This window comes from Hevea brasiliensis, chromosome 8 (genome assembly GCF_030052815.1).
Source record: "Hevea brasiliensis isolate MT/VB/25A 57/8 chromosome 8, ASM3005281v1, whole genome shotgun sequence".
In the NCBI taxonomy this organism is placed as follows: Eukaryota; Viridiplantae; Streptophyta; class Magnoliopsida; order Malpighiales; family Euphorbiaceae; genus Hevea; species Hevea brasiliensis.
The window spans coordinates 8,718,029-8,736,948 of record NC_079500.1 but is presented as its reverse complement, the minus strand read 5'-3'; the positions used below and the strand labels follow the sequence as shown (position 1 = coordinate 8,736,948).

Here is an 18,920-nt window from a genome sequence, read left to right as displayed (position 1 = left end):
CAATTTTTTGCAATTATGATTCATATATATTAATTTTTATATGAAGCATTTAAAACTAAAATGTCATACATTTATTCGTGATATTAATAAGTCTAATGAACTTCATTTAATATATATATATATGTGTGTGTGTGTGAACTGAAAAATTGCTCAAAAGTTTAAGTATTTATAAGCTTTAATTATAGCTAATTTTTATAAATTAATGTCATACATTTATTAAACTTTAATATCCTTTGGTTGAACATACTTTATTTAAATCTTTCTTTTGAAAGTTTTATTTGGATGAACAAATTTTTTTTTTCTTTAAAGATAAAACACCCCTTAACTTAAAACAAAAATATGTAAAATTATGAGGCTTGGTTATTCCATCTTCCATTCCTTTGATCCACAGCAGATGGCAGAAGCTGATTCCAATTCCATCCAATTCTTCGTCTAAGAGAAGATGGACGGTCATCTATGCAGATGGATTCTAGCAAATTCTAATGATACCACAAAATCTGTCCATTGCCAAATTCGAGAGGTTTTTGGAATTCTGCTTACCCTACAGAAACTATATTACTTTGGGAAGAGGCTAGAGTGGCACCAGACGCTTAGGTAGTGCTCAATTAAAAACAATGGTCATCTCCAGCTAGTGCTCCGAAAGGATGGTGTAACTCCCCAGAATTCTTCTGAGGCTTTAAATTTGGTTTCACAAATACATGCTATGTGCAAAAGGAAATCGGTCGCCTTTGATCATGGATGCATAAGCAACAAAATAAGAGACCTTTTCTCCATTTTGAGGCAGCAGACGGTGTTTCTTCTAGATACTCTTCCTTGGTCTTTTGTTACGCTTTATAAAAATAACGAAGAGATTGGTGATGCTGTAATCAGATTTTTCTTGGATTCATTATTGAAGATGGTGTTAGCAAAAGGTTGGCTTGATAAATGTGCATCTATACTTCTACGATTATGCGACCATTTTTGGTGGTATGATGATGATCTGTTTTTTAAACATATATTTTCTGACTTGCTTTCAAAGATGGAAGCGTACCTTGCTAATTTTGAAGATTTCTTGTATATGGAATCTGTTTATTGTGGATATTCTCAATATCTTACCATTCTGAAGGCATTACATGGCATGTCTAAATTTCACAAGAGTGCTGAAGAGCGCTTTTGGAATGTATTAAGAAACAAAAGGCGTTCACTGGTAAAACTAATAGCTGAAGGCACTGATAGAAGCAATGATCACTTGTGGCTACTCGGGCGCAAGGATGTGACAGATGGTAAATCTAGGATGCATTTAGCCATGATGATGATGACTGAGATAAGAATACATGATGTGGAGTTACATGAGATGCTCGTTTGGTCTGAAAAACTGGACGCTAATCTTTATATGGCATTCAAAAATAGCAAATTACAAATCGTGGAGTACAACAGTCTTGGTTACGCCAGTTATGTGGAGCTATATTCAATCCTCAAAAGTCCCTTTTTCTGGCGTGCCCAAATGATCCTAAGAGGTTCTATCCTAATCCTGGTAAGCTTTCACTGCCTAAATTATTTGACTGACATTTACAAGTCAATGTTTGTTGCTTCCCTTTCAAGTCTTGACATAATAAATTTACTAATCTCTTGCAATGCTTTGTATATAATTTCAGAATATGGTTCAAACATTAATTCTGTAACTTGCAAACAATTTGATTTTAAAAGTTGGTTTGTGCTATGTTCATTGTGTATATATATAGTATCTTGGTTCAGAACATCAAGAATTGTATATATATATATATATATATATATATATATATATATATATATATTAAATAGCCATAAATTGTGAATGTATGTAGTATTTATTTATTTATTTTTTATGTCACGACCCAACCTATGGGCCGGACCGGCACTAGGACCTGGGCCAGCCTAAAGCCCCCGAGGCCCGTAGTAAGCCTAACTATTCCTCAAATCCATAACCAGGCCCATAATTTAGGCCCAATATGCATATAAAATAATCTAAATCAAACTGTTATAATTTCATTTCAGGCCGACTTAACCCAGAAATTTTTAGAAAACTAAAATTAGGGGAGCCCAGCTCAACCCTGTTACCTTATTTACAAACTGTTTAAATACCATACAAATCTTCATTTATTAATTTCAAAAATTTAAATTAACACAATTTCTAACAAGGCCCACACTATTACTAACACATGCGGAGTTCTAGATTTTAAATTTAGAAAAGATAGTAAAACAATTAAATAATCGACGTTAAACCTGCGAGGAAGAAAACAGGTTGCTCTGTAAAATAACTCCTCCTGTGGCCTGAAAAAATATTGAACAGGAGTGAGCGTTCGACTCAGAGAGTAAAATATCAATTTTAACCATAATCTCTATAACTATCTAAAACTAATGCACCCTGTAGAGTGAAATGCAATACCAGCAATAATTTCACATCATAACATCAAAAAGGTAATTTGGAGTACTCACACACCCAATAATAGCAATCATAATATATGAGAGCTGATCCCCTATACAGCTCTCTTAAATCCAACCTGTGCCAGCGAAGAACTCAGCTCGGACTTCCACTTAATAACCAAATCGGGGTCCCAGCGAAGAACTCAAGCTGTGTCTACCCCGAAGGACCGGGTCCCAGCGAAGATCTCAAGCCGTGTCTACCCGTCCTATCCATAGTCCACACCACATCACACGCACACCAACGCACGCACACTGCTTCAAATTACCACAACAACATCCAAGGCACTTTAACAGTTATGAATGCAACATAAAACGTGCCTAGAGTTTAACTACATAAATACATACATATAAGTGATGCATGGGCATGCTTGAACATATAATAATAGTGAAATTACAATTAAAATTAATATTTTACTCACAGTACACCGATGACTATTGTGGCTGCTGGATGCAGAAAAATAGCTGACCTCGATCACCTAATAATTAAATTATAAATTATTAGTACTAAGTTAGAATAAAATTCTAAAGAGGCAATAGACAGCTTAATTTATGCCGGAAATCCGGCAGAGTTTCCCTTATACCTGGGACCTATCCAACCTGCAAAAGATTCAAATAACACTTCTAAATTCTCAATTTCCATAATCACATCTCATCAACATCACATGGCCCCTCCTGGGCCCTCCAAATCGGATAATACTGAAAATCTTAAAAATTACGTTTTAGTCCCTATAATTGACATTTTGCCAAAATCCACTCAAACAAGTTCTAAAAATTCTAAAATTTCGCCCCGCGGTCCTTAATAATATTATAAGACTATTGCAAAAGGAATTATAATTTTTCGATCATCCACGAATATTTTATGAATTTTATTCTAAATCGATATTAGTCGAAAATGAGAAATTTGGAGTTCAGGTTTACCTATGCCAATCGACACTGAACGGCAGGCCCGTAACGCCCGAAAATGCTAGGATTGATCGTAATATTGACCACGTTACGAGGCGGCCACGGCGTGGATCTGGCTGAAAATGCAGTCCCGACGCCGGTGAGCCATCCTCGATCCGATCGCACCTAAATTAAGTCCAAATTTTGTTAATAATTATTATAAAATTATTTTTAAATTTTTGAAATCGAAAAAGTTCAAAAATCTCACCAAGCGATCTGGACCGTCCGATTATTGCCTTTTTCAAACGGTGTCTGATCGAAGCGAGACCAGTCCTATCTCGAAGATCTCATTGTCTTAAGTCCATTGGTGGCCTCGGATTTTCGATCCGACGGTCGGATCACCGGAAAAGTGGCCGGAAAGCTCGAAACCCATATGTTTTTCTTTCAATTTTCTCTCACCGAATCTTCTCCCTCCGGCCACCGTTGGAGGCGAGGCTGGTTGGTTCTTGAAGCTTGCTGTGCCAGGAGTTGAACGAGCCCAGCCTCGTCGGAAACAACCACCAGATGACGTCGGAACGAAGCTTGAAAGTGGCAGCCTCGCACATGCGTCCACCTCCCTCTCTCATTGAAACTAGCCTCCATTGCCGCCCTTTGCCGCCTTGCTTGCTGCCGTAGAGGCTTGCCGGAGCATGCTGGAGACTCACCGGTCTTCATCGCCAGCAGTGATGTCCTTTGCCGGCCGGAAAAATGAAGAAAGGAAGAGAAAGAGAGGGTGAAAGGGAGAGAAAGAGTACGTGGGGGTGAGGGGGGGTTGCATGGGTCTGTTTCAAAATTCCAATTTCATTTTTTTTTTTTCACACTGCCCAAGCCAACGTCAATTCCATCAACTTTTCATTTCTTTCATATCATATATATATATATATATATATATATATATATATATATATATATATATATATATATAATATTTTTAACTTTTAAAATATATAATATTTTATTAAAATAACTTTATTAAATCTCCATTTAAAATAATATTTAATTATTATTAGTATTTAAAATAAACTCTTACTTAATAAATTAATTAAATATAATAATATTATTGATCATAATATTAGTAATTATACTAAATTTTAAAAATGTTAAAACATAAAACTATAATCTAAATTCAATAATCCAAAAGATTAAATCTAAAACTTTATAATAATCTTAAAATATATTAAAATCACATAATAGTATTAAAATAATATTTAAATGCTATAAAAAAAATACAAAACCCATATTTTAAGTTTTCAGGTTATTACAATCTTCCCCCCTAGAAGAAAAATTCGTCCTCGAATTTTCGAATAAATAAGGAATAAAGAAAGAGCGCTATTGGGATAGGTGCGAGTATTTACTCCTCCAACTAAGCAAAAATGATTAAAACACTTCATTCTCCAAACTCTTTGAGTACTATAGATCGCATTCCTCTGCTCTCTGATTTTACTATAGTGTCATAACTGTCTTTTAGTGATGTCAATCCTCATTCCTCTATTTCAATAATTTCTGCTTTCCAAGGACATGACTTATGTTCCTTTACCTGATAGTATCCTATGAGATGTTTTCCTGTAGCACCTATCATCAGCATCCCATTCAGAATCTTTACTTGTCCTTTGACCTCAACGGTTAGCACATGTGCATCTTCTCACTTTCATGATACTTCAAATTTTTAATCTCTTTTGTGTCATTACTAAGGTACTTAGACCGAGGCTCCAATACTCCTTTAGTCTATCATCTCATAATAACTTATTTTAAACACCTCTTAGTGTGTTTTTAGCATACCTATTCCTTCTTATCCTCATCATTATAACTAGCTCTACCGAGCTTTCTTCCTGTCCTTTAGATCTTATCCACTTCCTTTTCCTATTTTTGCTATTATTGATATCTTTTTAACCTGCTGTACCTATTCCTTAATCTTAGTCCTGTCTCACCCTTACACCTTTTCCTTCAAGGATGTCCATCCCATTATCATCGTTAACTTTCTTTTCTTTTTTAGTCTTATCTTGATTACTAGTTCCATTACTTCGAGAATTCTAACTTTACGATTGACTCCTAGCAGCACATTCTTCACATTACGTAACACTTATAATTAATCATAGAAAATTCTTTTTGTATCCCCTTTTTCCAACTTAACTATCAGAACATTATCATTCCCTACCGGCCTTAGTAGGAAATTGCTCATCCTGGATGGATAGGAGCCCTAGAAACTATAAGTTCCATCTGAACTAACACGGCTATGGGAAATGTGTGCCATGCCTTAATTCTAAAAAAAATACTTCTCGTGTTTATTCTCCTTAATATAATCACATATACTGCCCACAACTTTCCAAACTTTAGCCTCAAATTACCCATCAGCAACAATTTCATCTATTGAAACTCATCCACAATTAGTATTTCCTTCAGCTCATAGTTTAAAACAGTTGCAAGCCTTAATAGCTAACTCAATTTAACTCCTGTCATTACTCTGATCGTCCTTTCATGCTTAACACTAGGTATGCACTTATTGCCATTCTCATATCAGGAAATTATGTATGAATTGGTGCCTACCAAACTCTCAAATAACTAGGTCTCCTTGACTTAGTCTCTGTTCCTTATATAACCCTCTAGAACCAATAGCACGAGCTAAACTTGAAAAGAAAGAAAAATATCCTCTTATATTCAACTACACCCGATCGTCATATTATAACGTTTCACCTATGTTTCTTGGTCTTTCTCTCCAAATTTCATCATCTCCTAGCACAATTGTGCTCTACCTGTAAGGTATCATCTGCATGTACCCTTTACCATACCATTGTCCTTCCTGACATAATATTTTATAATTTATTAACTTTACTTATACTCGACCTTTGTTTCATATCTATCATCATTTATATTGTACCCTTAACTTTTGTTGATTCCTGAAAGATTTCTCTCACTAATAAATTCTTCCAACACTAATTCCACCCTTATCTATGATCATTAATTTGATCCTTGAACTTTCTAGTGATTTATAACCACCCATACTTGTCACTTCTCGTTCTACCTCTACTGTTGTTCTGTCGTTATTGCTTTACTGCAAAGTGATTATGTTGATCACACTAAAAATGTTTGCCTGACATTCATAATGAACCTCTAACTACCTTCTCACTATCTCAAAAGTCTAACCTAAAACCTCTGTGTCATTATCTATCATTCTTTTCCTCTCATCATACCTATTTGATCCCTTAGATTGACTTTTATTCAACTTACTACTTACTAACTTCTTTTTCTCTGCCTAATTAAATAGTCCGCAATACCATCGCACACCTTCTAGCTTTTGCTCATTATTATTGTATTCCTCACCTAATCTTCTTGATACTGTTAACAAGTTAAAAGAATCTTGTCCCATTGCTATTCACTTCACTTTAGGAATAGGGAATAGATAAAGTATGATCCAATTATATAACTCTAAGCTCTATATTTTAGCCCTTGTCACAATCTCAACTACATCATGCTATGAGTATCACATTACTAGATTCTATACCTCCATCACTATTCTCACTAATATGGTCCCATTTCGGGTTCTCCATCCTTGTCATTCACCTTGCCAATAATAACACTTAGCCTACCCTATATCTTAACTTTGTTCCTTTTATTACGCGCCCTTCAGGTTGTCCTTTCATTTATTTCTTTTGTCTTACCCAAAATAGAACTTGACTATTCTATCCCTGGTTCCATTCTGCTTCCTAACATGACAGCTGTACTTGCTGACTATATCTTTCAGAGTCTCTACCGCGTTATCACTTATCTGTGCTACTCAGATTTGGTCTTTTAACCACTCTAGCTAGTACTTCCACTGGCATTTAGATTATATTGCATCTGTAATCAATTGTCCAAACCTTCATTCTGCACTTTCTGTATCCATTGGCCTTCTATGATTTATCTTCGCTAATTTATTACTCTTACTACTGTTATAATTAGATTATACTATTGTTTTGAACAATATGAAGTTAGAAAAGAACTCAGGAAATTGCAGTCATACTTTTATCGTATGATTTCTATTCTTATCCTTTAGCTTACATAATACCCTTACTACCTCGAGAACTGATTCTGCAGCAATTTTATTTATTTGTTATTATTATTATCATTATTATTATTTATTTATTTTATTATTATTTTTTTTTTTTTCTATGTTTACTCAATTCGCCAAAACTTAAGATTCCAGGCACCCAAACCTGTCATCCAATTCAAAGGATTTACATCCATCATGATCTGATTATATATGATTCCTATAATGAAACTTGTATCCTCTCTAGGATACCCGAGCCAACTACTCTCTACCACACTCTACAGTCCCATCTAGGACACTATTCCATAAGTCATCATTATCAATAATAACCTTCGATCCCTTCTGAAAAGATAGGACTATACCCTAACTTGCTGCAACAAAGGTACTACATTTACCACCTTGCCCAAAACCATGTCAAATTAATGTCTCTCTTATCACATCATAGCTCTGTAAATCATCAATTCATAGTTTCGACCTTCTCTAGGTAGTAGGGTTGTACTTTATTCCATACTGATACACACAAGGTATACTATTCTCACTGAGCTCTGAGCAAAATGTTTGTCATACTGCAAAACCATCCAAAATTCCATTCTGAAGCCTAGATGGTCCCACTCTATAGGTGTCACCTTTACTTTGCAACTAGTCCAAAACCTCTTATTTGATGGCAACTCTTATTGTAACTCTAGCTCATGCTAGGGTAACTGAGTCACTGACTCTAGTTATCAGCCAACTGTGACCTTTCAATATTCCAACTCTAGACTCTTAACCAAGAGTTCTCAACTCCTCTGCAAACATAGAACTCTGTTCTGGCATAACTGTACCAAAACAGAGACTGCCTGCAAACATCCTCATCATAAGCACTATAGGGAAGTACGTAGCTCTACACAATAATCTCATGTCGGTACTGTAATCTGCAGCTTACAGAGCAGACATCGAGAACATTGTATAGTTACTACGATACGTTCTGACAGACTAGGTCTCCTAATCTCTTATCTATCTAGAATCTACTATTATCATAAGCTTACTGTGACTGGGTCATCCACTGACGACTGCCAGCAATGGTATCCTCATCCTTATCTAGGGCAACTGTACTTTCAAGACTCACCTTTATGTACTCGTGCCTTGCACGAAATGGGCACACCATTAAAACCCATACTCACAAAAATATAGTATTTATTGGAGTACGTGTCCTCATGACAAACCTCAACATGTCTGCTAACTCTATTTCACATGTCTATGTACTCCACGAAAACCAAGACAATAACTGAGGTACTCTTATATTTCCCGAGGTATAACGCAGAATCTAGAAACAAAGAATTACAGAAAAAAGACAAAACAGAATCCTATACTCCGCATGTAACATCCTAACAAGACTCCTTTTTACACTCCCAAGTATATTCTTTCCCATGAATCTAGAGCCTAAGCTCTGATACCAACTTTGTCATGACCCAACCTATGGGCCGGACCGGCACTAGGACCTGGGCCAGCCTAAAGCCCCCGAGGCCCGTAGTAAGCCTAACTATTCCTCAAATCCATAACCAGGCCCATAATTTAGGCCCAATATGCATATAAAATAATCTAAATCAAACTGTTATAATTTCATTTCAGGCCGACTTAGCCCAGAAATTTTTAGAAAACTAAAATTAGGGGAGCCCAACTCAACCCTGCTACCTCATTTACAAACTGTTTAAATACCATACAAATCTTCATTTATTAATCTCAAAAATTTAAATTAACACAATTTCTAACAAGGCCCACACTATTACTAACACATGCGGAGTTCTAGATTTTAAATTTAGAAAAGATAGTAAAACAATTAAATAATCGACGTTAAACCTGCGAGGAAGAAAATAGGTTGCTCTGTAAAATAACTCCTCCTGTGGCCTGGAAAAAATATTGAACAGGAGTGAGCGTTCGACTCAGAGAGTAAAATATCAATTTTAACCATAATCTCTATAACTATCTAAAACTAATGCACCCTGTAGAGTGAAATGCAACACCAGCAATAATTTCACATCATAACATCAAAAAGGTAATTTGGAGCACTCACACACCCAATAATAGCAATCATAATATATGGGAGCTGATCCCTATCTGACTCTCTTAAATCCAACTGTGCAATGAAGAACTCACTTTCGGACTTCCACTTAATAACCAAATCGGGGTCCCAGCGAAGAACTCAAGCCGTGTCTACCCCGAAGGACCGAGTCCCAGCGAAGATCTCAAGCCGTGTCTACCCGTCCTATCCATAGTCCACACCACATCACACGCACGCCAACGCACGCATACTGCTTCAAATTACCACAACAACATCCAAGGCACTTTAACAGTTATGAATGCAACATAAAACGTGCCTAGAGTTTAACTATATAAATACATACATATAAGTGATGCATGGGCATGCTTGAACATATAATAATAGTGAAATTACAATTAAAATTAATATTTTACTCACAGTACACCGATGACTATTGTGGCTGCTGGATACAGAAAAATAGCTGACCTCGATCACCTAATAATTAAATTATAAATTATTATTACTAAGTTAGAATAAAACTCTAAAGAGGCAATAGACAGCCTAATTTATGCCGGAAATCCGGCAGAGTTTCCCCTATACCTGGGACCTACCAAACCTGTAAAAGATTCAAATAACACTTCTAAATTCTCAATTTTCACAATCACATCTCATCAACATCACATGGCCCCTCCTGGGCCCTCCAAATCGGTTAATACTCAAAATCTTAAAAATTACGTTTTAGTCCCTATAATTGATATTTTGCCAAAATCCACTCAAACAAGTTCTAAAAATTCTAAAATTTCGGCCCGCGGTCCTTAATAATATTATAAGACTATTGCAAAAGGAATTATAATTTTTCGATCATCCACGAATATTTTATGAATTTTATTCTAAATCGATATTAGTCGAAAATGAGAAATTTGGAGTTCGGGTTTACCTATGCCAATTCTGACACCTGGAACGCGTCCAGAACGTCTAAAAATGCTAGGATTGACTGTAATATTGACCACGTTCTGAGACGGGCTGCCAGGCAGCCGGATCTGGCTGAAAATGCGGTCCCGGCGCCAGTGAGCCATCCTCGATCCAATCGCACCTAAATTAAGTCCAAATTTTATTAATAATTATTATAAAATTATTTTTAAATTTTTGAAATCGAAAAAGTTCAAAAATCTTACCAAGCGATCTGGACCGTCCGATTATTGCCTTTTTCAAACGGTGTCTGATCGGAGCGGGACCAGTCCTATCTCGAAGATCTCGTCTTCTTAAGTCCATCGGTGGCCTCGGATTTTCGATCTGACGGTCGGATCGCCGGAAAAGTGGCCGGAAAGCTCGAAACCCATATGTTTTTCTTCCAACTTTCTCTCATCGGATCTTCTCCCTCCGGCCACCGTTGGAGGAGAGGCTTGTTGGTTCTTGAAGCTTGCTGTGCCAGGAGTTGAACGAGCCCAGCCTCGTCGGAAACAACCACCAGATGACGTCGGAACGAAGCTTGAAAGTGGCAACCTCGCACATGCATCCACCTCCCTCTCTCATTGAAACTAGCCTCCATTGCCGCCCTTTGCCGCCTTGCTTGCTGCCGTAGAGGCTCGCCGGAGCATGCTGGAGACTCACCGGTCTTCATCGCCAGCAGTGATGTCCTTTGCCGGCCGGAAAAATGAAGAAAGGAAGAGAAAGAGAGGGTGAAAGGGAGAGAAAGAGTGCGTGGGGGTGAGGGGGGGGGGGGGGGTTGCATGGGTCTGTTTCAAAATTCCAATTTCATTTTTTTTTTTTCACACTGCCGAAGCCAACGTCAATTCCATCAACTTTTCATTTCTTTCATATATATATATATATATATAATATTTTTAATTTTTAAAATATATAATATTTTATTAAAATAACTTTATTAAATCTCCATTTAAAATAATATTTAATTATTGTTAGTATTTAAAATAAACTCTTACTTAATAAATTAATTAAATATAATAATATTATTGATCATAATATTAGTAATTATACTAAATTTTAAAAATGTTAAAACGTAAAACTATAATCTAAATTCAATAATCCAAAAGATTAAATTTAAAACTTTATAATAATCTTAAAATATATTAAAATCACATAATAGTATTAAAATAATATTTAAATGCTATAAAAAAAATACAAAATCCATATTTTAAGTTTTCAGGTTATTAACATATGCAGCAACTGAGCCCAAACCCTTAGAACTCGAGTGCTTTAAATTCCTTGGGAAGTTGGTTGCTTTAGCTTTAATGTCTGAAGTACAAATTGGTGTTGCCTTTGCCCATGTGTTTCTTATGCGACTGGCGGGAAGGAAAATTTCACTAGAAGATGTAAAGGATGTGGATCCTTCCTTACATAGTTGGTGCAAGGAGATCATAGATGGTGAGTTCATTGACTCTGAAGTTCTAGAATTCCCTGAAGCTTTGTTGGGGTGCCAATGGAGCACAGAACTGAGCTATGTGAATAGCAAAAGTAGCAGGGAGGCTTATGTTGATCGTCTAATTGAACAACGTTTTGTCGAATCTATCTCTAAGCAAGTATCATTTTTCAAACGAGGATTTGATAGTGTTTTTGGTACATCAATCGGCGAGTTGTTGTCTGTTAAAGGACTGGAGCTTGAAGACCTTAATGAGTCGTTGTGCAGATATGTAATTACTACAACTTTACAGCTCGACAATAAAAGTAATCCTCTGATGTCTCGGTTCCCAAAGGTACTTGGAATATGAAGTGTATAATTTTTTAATCATGATTTTTAATTTGACTTGGATTGGAGCTTGAGCTTAAAACTTTATAGTCGTAAAGATGATTTAATAGCACTGAATCAGAGCTCATCGGTTTTAAAGCATGATTACTAATTCACTTTCCTAATTAAATGCAGGAATGGAAATTTTCTAAAGTGCATGATGCAAAATTGTATGAGATGCTCATTGATTGGTCTAAATATCTGAACAAGAATCTGTGTATGCGATTCAAAAATCAGCAAGTTACAGATCCTGGAGTACTGCAGCATTGGTTATGCAAGTTATGTGGAGCTATATTCAATACACAAAACCCCCTTTTCCTAGCGTGCCCAAATGATCCTAATAGGTTTTATCCTAATCATGGTACGCTTGCACTGCTTTTGATTGCTTAACTGACATTTTTTTGTTACTGTTTATTTCTTTCTTCTTAATCTTGACAAAATCAATTTGCTAATCTGTCGTAATGCTTTGTATATAAATTTGGATTATGATTCAAAAATAAAATCTGGAACTTGCAAGCAATTTGATTTTATAAGACAACTCAATACTACTTAGCTTTACCTATTTCCCAAAACTACTAAAGCGAAGAATTCTTAAGAGAATATGAGTTTTCCATGAAAAAGAAAAAGGAGAAAATCATAAAGCCTTTTTTTATTTTTAATTTTCATAAGCTAGGCAACCTTATTAAATTAAAATGAGAAATCAGGAGAAACTTGGCATGCAACACAAATTAAGACCCAGCTAACAGATTTCCCCATTCACTCAATTTATTACTGTCCATATTGCTGCTGGTAGGTGTTTTATGTGATTGATATCAGGCAAATTACATGAAAAATAATGACACATTTGAGTTTTCTCTCCCATTTATGTATCTGCTCTGTTTATGTACGTGTAAATTTATATTACATTAAAAAATATAAACTTTTACTTAAAACACAAATATAAAACCATATTCTTTAGTTTCAAATATGCCATATATATATATATATATATAGATGGTAAAGGGTAACCCAGTGTAAAATACTCCACTATCTCTTCTAGAATGAGAAATGATTCTTAATAAAGATAACTAATAAATTAAAAAATGCGCAGAAGGGGATGCTTTACTTGTTACCAAAGAATGCCAGTGGAAGGAGATCATGTTATGGGAGTAGGTACGTTGTAAAGTTGCAATTTGATAGAAAGTTTTAAAGCAGTCCTTGACTAATTTTGTTTACATTTACTTTTTCCTTTTTTTTTTTTTTTAAAAAATTGTGGGAATTTTTTAAACTAAACACTTACCCATGCGTTGATGTAGATATTTTTTATTTTTTTAAAAATTATTAATGGAATAAATAATAAAAATGTAATATTTAAATTCAAAAAATATTAAAAATATGAAAAAAAAAAATCTCACCTTGCAAATATTTATGAAACTCTTATTGACCATCTCCAGGTGCTTTTTTTTTTTTTTTTTAACTTAGATATAATGATAGAGGTTTATAGTGATTTTATATTTTTATGGAATTTTTTTGGCTATTAAAATTAATAGAATTATATTTTTTTTATAGCTATTTTAATTATTTTTTATTTTACTTGTTATTATCCTATTTATCTTTATATCATAATTCAGTGACCTTATTTTATATCATAATTCAATTTTTTGCAATTATGATTCATATATATTAATTTTATTTAATTTTTATAGTAAGCATTAAAACTAAAAAGTCATACATTAATTTGTGATATTAATAAGACTAATGAACTTCATTTAATATATATATATATATATATATATATATATATATTTGTGTGTGAACTGAATACGTATATATAATTGTTTAAAATTTTAAATATTTATAAATTTTAATTATAGCTAATTTTATAAGTTAAGGTCCAAACTCAAACATACTTTATTTAAATTTTTCTTTGGAAAGTTTTATTTGGATGAATAAATATTTTTTTTCTTTAAAAATAAAACACATGTATATGAGTCACTATTAACTTAGATATATAAAATCATGTTCATCAGTTTCCAATATGCCGTCTAAATAGATGATTAGAAAAGAAATTTTTTCCTTTTTTTTTTGGCAAATAAATTTTTCCGTTTGAACATGCTCTTGGAAAACCACGACGGTTTCTTTTTTCCGTTTGAATATGACCGAGTCAAAGGGAAATATATTCAGAGTTGACTGAGTACAACCCATTCTGGGTGAAATGCCAGATAGTCCTCTTCTCCTCTCGAGGAGAGGTCAGCATTATTCAGTTTAAATTGAATAAATCGAATTGAATCATTTTAATTTAGTAATTCAATTCGATTTTTAAGATAATTCAGTTCAGTTCGGTTTGATTTTATATTTTAAAAATTTTATTTATTTAAGTTAGGTTCGGTTTTGAAGAGAAAAAATGATTGAATCAAACCGAATTAAATAATTTTATTAATTTTTGAATTGATTTATTTTTATGAAAAATTTATGACTTATATGTAATTTTTTATATATAAATTGTTTAATTTCATTGATTAACTGCTATTAAGTTCAAATTATTGTCAAAATCAGACTAAATAACTTAGAAATTAAATTTAAATTAAAAAATATATAAAACTCGAAACCGATCAATTTAAACTGAATTGAACTGAAATAAAGTGATTTAATTCAGTTCGATTCAATTTGAATCGAATGCTCATCCCTACTTTCAATTTGTCATACTCATCGGAATAGCTTAGATATTGACAATTTCAACCTCTTGAAAACCCTTGTGAATTATTTTTTGTTAATTTATTTTTTAAAATATTAAAAAAATATAAAAAAATTTTAAAGAAATAAATAAAATTTTAATTTAATTTTAATTTCTTATCAAAATTTAAATTGAATTGAAAAATCAAAGTTAAAACTAAATTTGTATATATTTTAGTATCACTAAAAAGAAATGATCGAAGTATATAAGAAAATGTAATAAATTTGAAGATTTTTTTTTATCTTATACTAGTTTGTAATTATTATTAATTTTAATTAGTATTAAGTTTTCATCCTAAAATTAGAAAGGGAATAAAAACTTGCATTATATTTTAACACTAGAAGTATAATTAGTATTAAGTATTCATTTTATTGAATATTATTAAATTTTCAGAACATGATTTATTTTATTAACACTGATGACAGTAGAAACTATAGTCAATTTTCAAACCTATTAAGAGGTAGCTAAGATTTGACTCATTTATAATATCATTATATAAAAGGGATTTGACTTTAATACAATGGTTGTACCTACTCTTCTCTCTATTTTTATTTTCTCTTTTAGATTTTTTTAGGATTATCGGCATTTTTTTTTTTGTAGCTATTTTAGATTGATTTTGTCACGACCCAACCTATGGGCCAGACCGGCATTAGGACCTGGGCCGGCATAAAGCCCCCGAGGCCCGTAGTAAGCGTTACTATTCTCAAATCCATAACCAAGGCCCAAAAACTTAGGTCCAACATGTAAATACAATTAAATAAAATATTTTTATTCGGGTCAACCCAATCCGATAGCCATCGAAAACTGAAATAAGGGGAGCCTCGCTCAACCCTGTTACCTCATTTACAATCTGTTTAAATCTCATAAATTTTTTTCTTTTCATTTATTAATATGAAAACCTGAATTCATACAGTCCCTGACAGGCTTAATGCTACTACTAACACATGCGGAGTCCTAAATTTACAAATTTAGAGAATAATAATACAATTAAGTAATCTTTTCATAACCTGAGAGGAAAGGGACAGGTTATTCTGAAAAATGTCTCCTCCTGTAGCCTGGAAAAATATGGTGAACAGGAGTGAGCGTTCGACTCAGAGAGTAAAATATCAATTTTAACCATAATCTCTATAACTATCTAAAACTAATGCACCCTGTAGAGTGAAATGCAACATAAACAACATTTTCACATCATAACATCAAAAAGGTAATTTGGAGCACTCACGCACCCTGTAGCATCAATCATAACATATTGGGAGCTGATCCCTATCTGACTCTCTTAAATCCAACTTTGGTGCAGTGAAGAACTCAAGCCGGACTTTCGCTTAATAAACCAAATCGAGGGTCCCAGTGAAGAACTCAAGCCGTGACTACCCTCTCAAGGATCGGGTTCCGTGAAGAACTCAAGCCGTGACTACCCGTCCTATCCATAGTCCACACCACATCACACGCACGCCAACGCACGCACACTGCTCCAAATTACCACAACAACATCATGGCACTTTAACAGTTATCAATGCATCATAATTCGTGCCTAGAGTTTAACTACATAAATATATGCATATAGGTGATGCATGGGCATGCTGAACATATAATAATATCGAAATTACAATTAAAATTAACATTTTACTCACAGTACACCGATGACTATTGTGGCTGCTGGACGCAGAAAAATAGCTGATCTCGATCACCTAATAATTAAATTATAAATTTATTAGTACTAAGTTAGAATAAAACTCTAAAGAGGCAATAGACAGCCTAATTCATGCCGGAAATCCGGCAGAGTTTCCCCTATACCTGGGACCTACCCAACCTGCAAAAAGGCTCAAATAACACTTCTAAATTCTCAATTTCCACAATCACATCTCATCAATATCACATGGCCCCTCCTGGGCCCTCCAAATCAGACAATACTCAAAATCTTAAAAATTACGTTTTAGTCCCTATAATTGACATTTTTCAAAAATCCACTCAAACAAGCTCTAAAAATTCTAAAATTTTGCCCCGCGGTCCTTCATAATATTATAAGGCTATTGCAAAAATGAATTGTAATTTTCTAATCACCCATGAATATTTTACTCGATTCCATAAGTTTCCAACAGCTAACATATTCCTAATTCAACCCAATTAAATATTCACATATTTAAACCTCCATCCTCAAGCTTCAACCAATTATATAAAATTTAATTATCTTAATTTCAATTAATCTTATATGCCCACATGCTAAAAATATAACTAAAATCCATCCATATTTCTCAAAAATATTCTACGATCACCCAAAAATTCAACTAACACCATAGAATATCTCCAAATAATTTTACTTTCATCATATATTTTTCTTAGAATTTTTCTCCAATTTTTCCTGTTTAAGAAACACTGTATTTATGCTCCACAGACAGAGAAATAATAAAAATTGTCTTACCCGAAGTTTATCTGTGTCTCAAAAATTCCAAAAATTTATGAGGAAGCCTTTGGAAGTTGAACCATCTCCATAGCTCACTGCCATCACGCACCACCGCCAAGACGGTGGTGGCCGATCGCCGGCGACATTTGCCGAATCTGATCATATCACCATGTTCCTCTCCTCTTCCTCAGTCCATATGTGGTCTCGGATCGTCGATCCAACCGTCGGATCGTCGTAGATCTGACGAAAAAGCTTGAAAAACCCGAAACTTCTCTCCTCCATATCTCACTCATCCGACCTCCATTTGCTTCAAAATTGGTATCAAAAGAAAGCTCTCGGAACAAGCTTTCCAACGCCACCGGAATCGCCTCGATCGGACGTCGGACGAAGCCGGAATCGCGCCGGAAAGCCGCTGCCCACTGTGCGTGCGTTTTCTCTCTCCTCTTCCTCTCTTGCCGCCGTTTCTGGTGGTCCTAGACGTCGCCGGAGGGTCGCCGGCCGGTGGGGAGCTGCTTGGGACGTCGCCGGCTGGTCACCGGAGAAAGGAAGAAGAAGAAGAGAGGGAGGGAAAGGGAGAGAAGAGAAAATGGGGGGGGGGGGCTTCCTCCTCCCGTTTTTGATTTTGATTTATTTATTTATTTTTTTTTTAAAAGAAAAGCTGGCTGTGACAGTGGGGAAACCCACTGCCACACGCCAAAAATCCCATCAGCATCCTTTTTTTTTTTTTTTTTTTCAGAGTTGTTACAGATTTTTCTTTCATTTTATTTTTTCTTAATAAACTCTTAGATCTGTATCCATTCTGAATAGATTTAATTTTCTCTTTTCAAATTTGTATCCTTTAATAATAGATCTGATATTCTCTTTCTAATATTAAGTTGGTATTTCTCCTTATTATTAAGATTTTATTTTCTTCTTATTATTAGAGTTTTGTTTTCCTTCCTTAGCAGGATTTTTTTTATTTGGCAATTTGAAATACAACGTGAATCATTGATTTTTTTATTTTTTTGTTAGAGACTCAAGTATGGATAATAATCTTTTATCAATGGAACTTGATAGTTAGGGATGGCAACAGATCGAGTTTTTGTGGGTACTCGATCCAACCGAACCCTAATAGAACAGGTTTGGATAGTATATAATCGGGTTTGGGACGGGTTCGGATTTGAAATTTAATACCCGTGACGGGTTCGGGTTTTATATGTTGGGTATCCGTTATCCGAATCCGTTTATATAAATATTTAATTAAATGTAAAATATATATTTTTTTAGTAATATTTTTAAATTTTTAAATATATTTTATTTTATATAAAATAAATTTGAAAATTTTATGAAATTATTAAAATTTTAAAATATAAATTATTAATACAAATAATATTTTATAAAGATTATTACTTAAATATATAAAATTAAACGGATTCAGGTATTTTTCGAATAATAACAATCGAGTTTGAGACAGGTTTGAATTTTGAGAATATTAATCGAGCTCGGATTCGGGTAGGGTGATTTTCGTGGATACCCTATCTGTTGCCATCTCTATTCACAATGAAGCATATTACTCCGTTTATTATTTAATATCTTCTGTAGGGTCACAGAGGTAATAAGTTCCCAAAAGTGGCAATATAGAAAATTTTTCTGATGATCCAAAATCAAAAAAGATAT

The 18,920-nt window shown here is 34.0% G+C and overlaps 2 long non-coding RNA genes across 2 annotated transcripts; both read right to left on the bottom strand.

The window, feature by feature from the left end:
• Positions 1-2,091: 2,091 nt before the first annotated feature.
• Positions 2,092-17,360, bottom strand: LOC131182269 (uncharacterized). Its single transcript, XR_009150548.1, has 3 exons — positions 17,283-17,360; positions 2,862-2,918; positions 2,092-2,289 (listed from the first exon to the last, which is right to left on the bottom strand). It is a non-coding gene; the product is annotated as an uncharacterized LOC131182269 (long non-coding RNA).
• LOC131182270 (uncharacterized) lies at positions 15,717-16,930 on the bottom strand. Its single transcript, XR_009150549.1, has 2 exons — positions 16,495-16,930; positions 15,717-15,918 (listed from the first exon to the last, which is right to left on the bottom strand). It is a non-coding gene; the product is annotated as an uncharacterized LOC131182270 (long non-coding RNA).
• Positions 17,361-18,920: the final 1,560 nt, after the last annotated feature.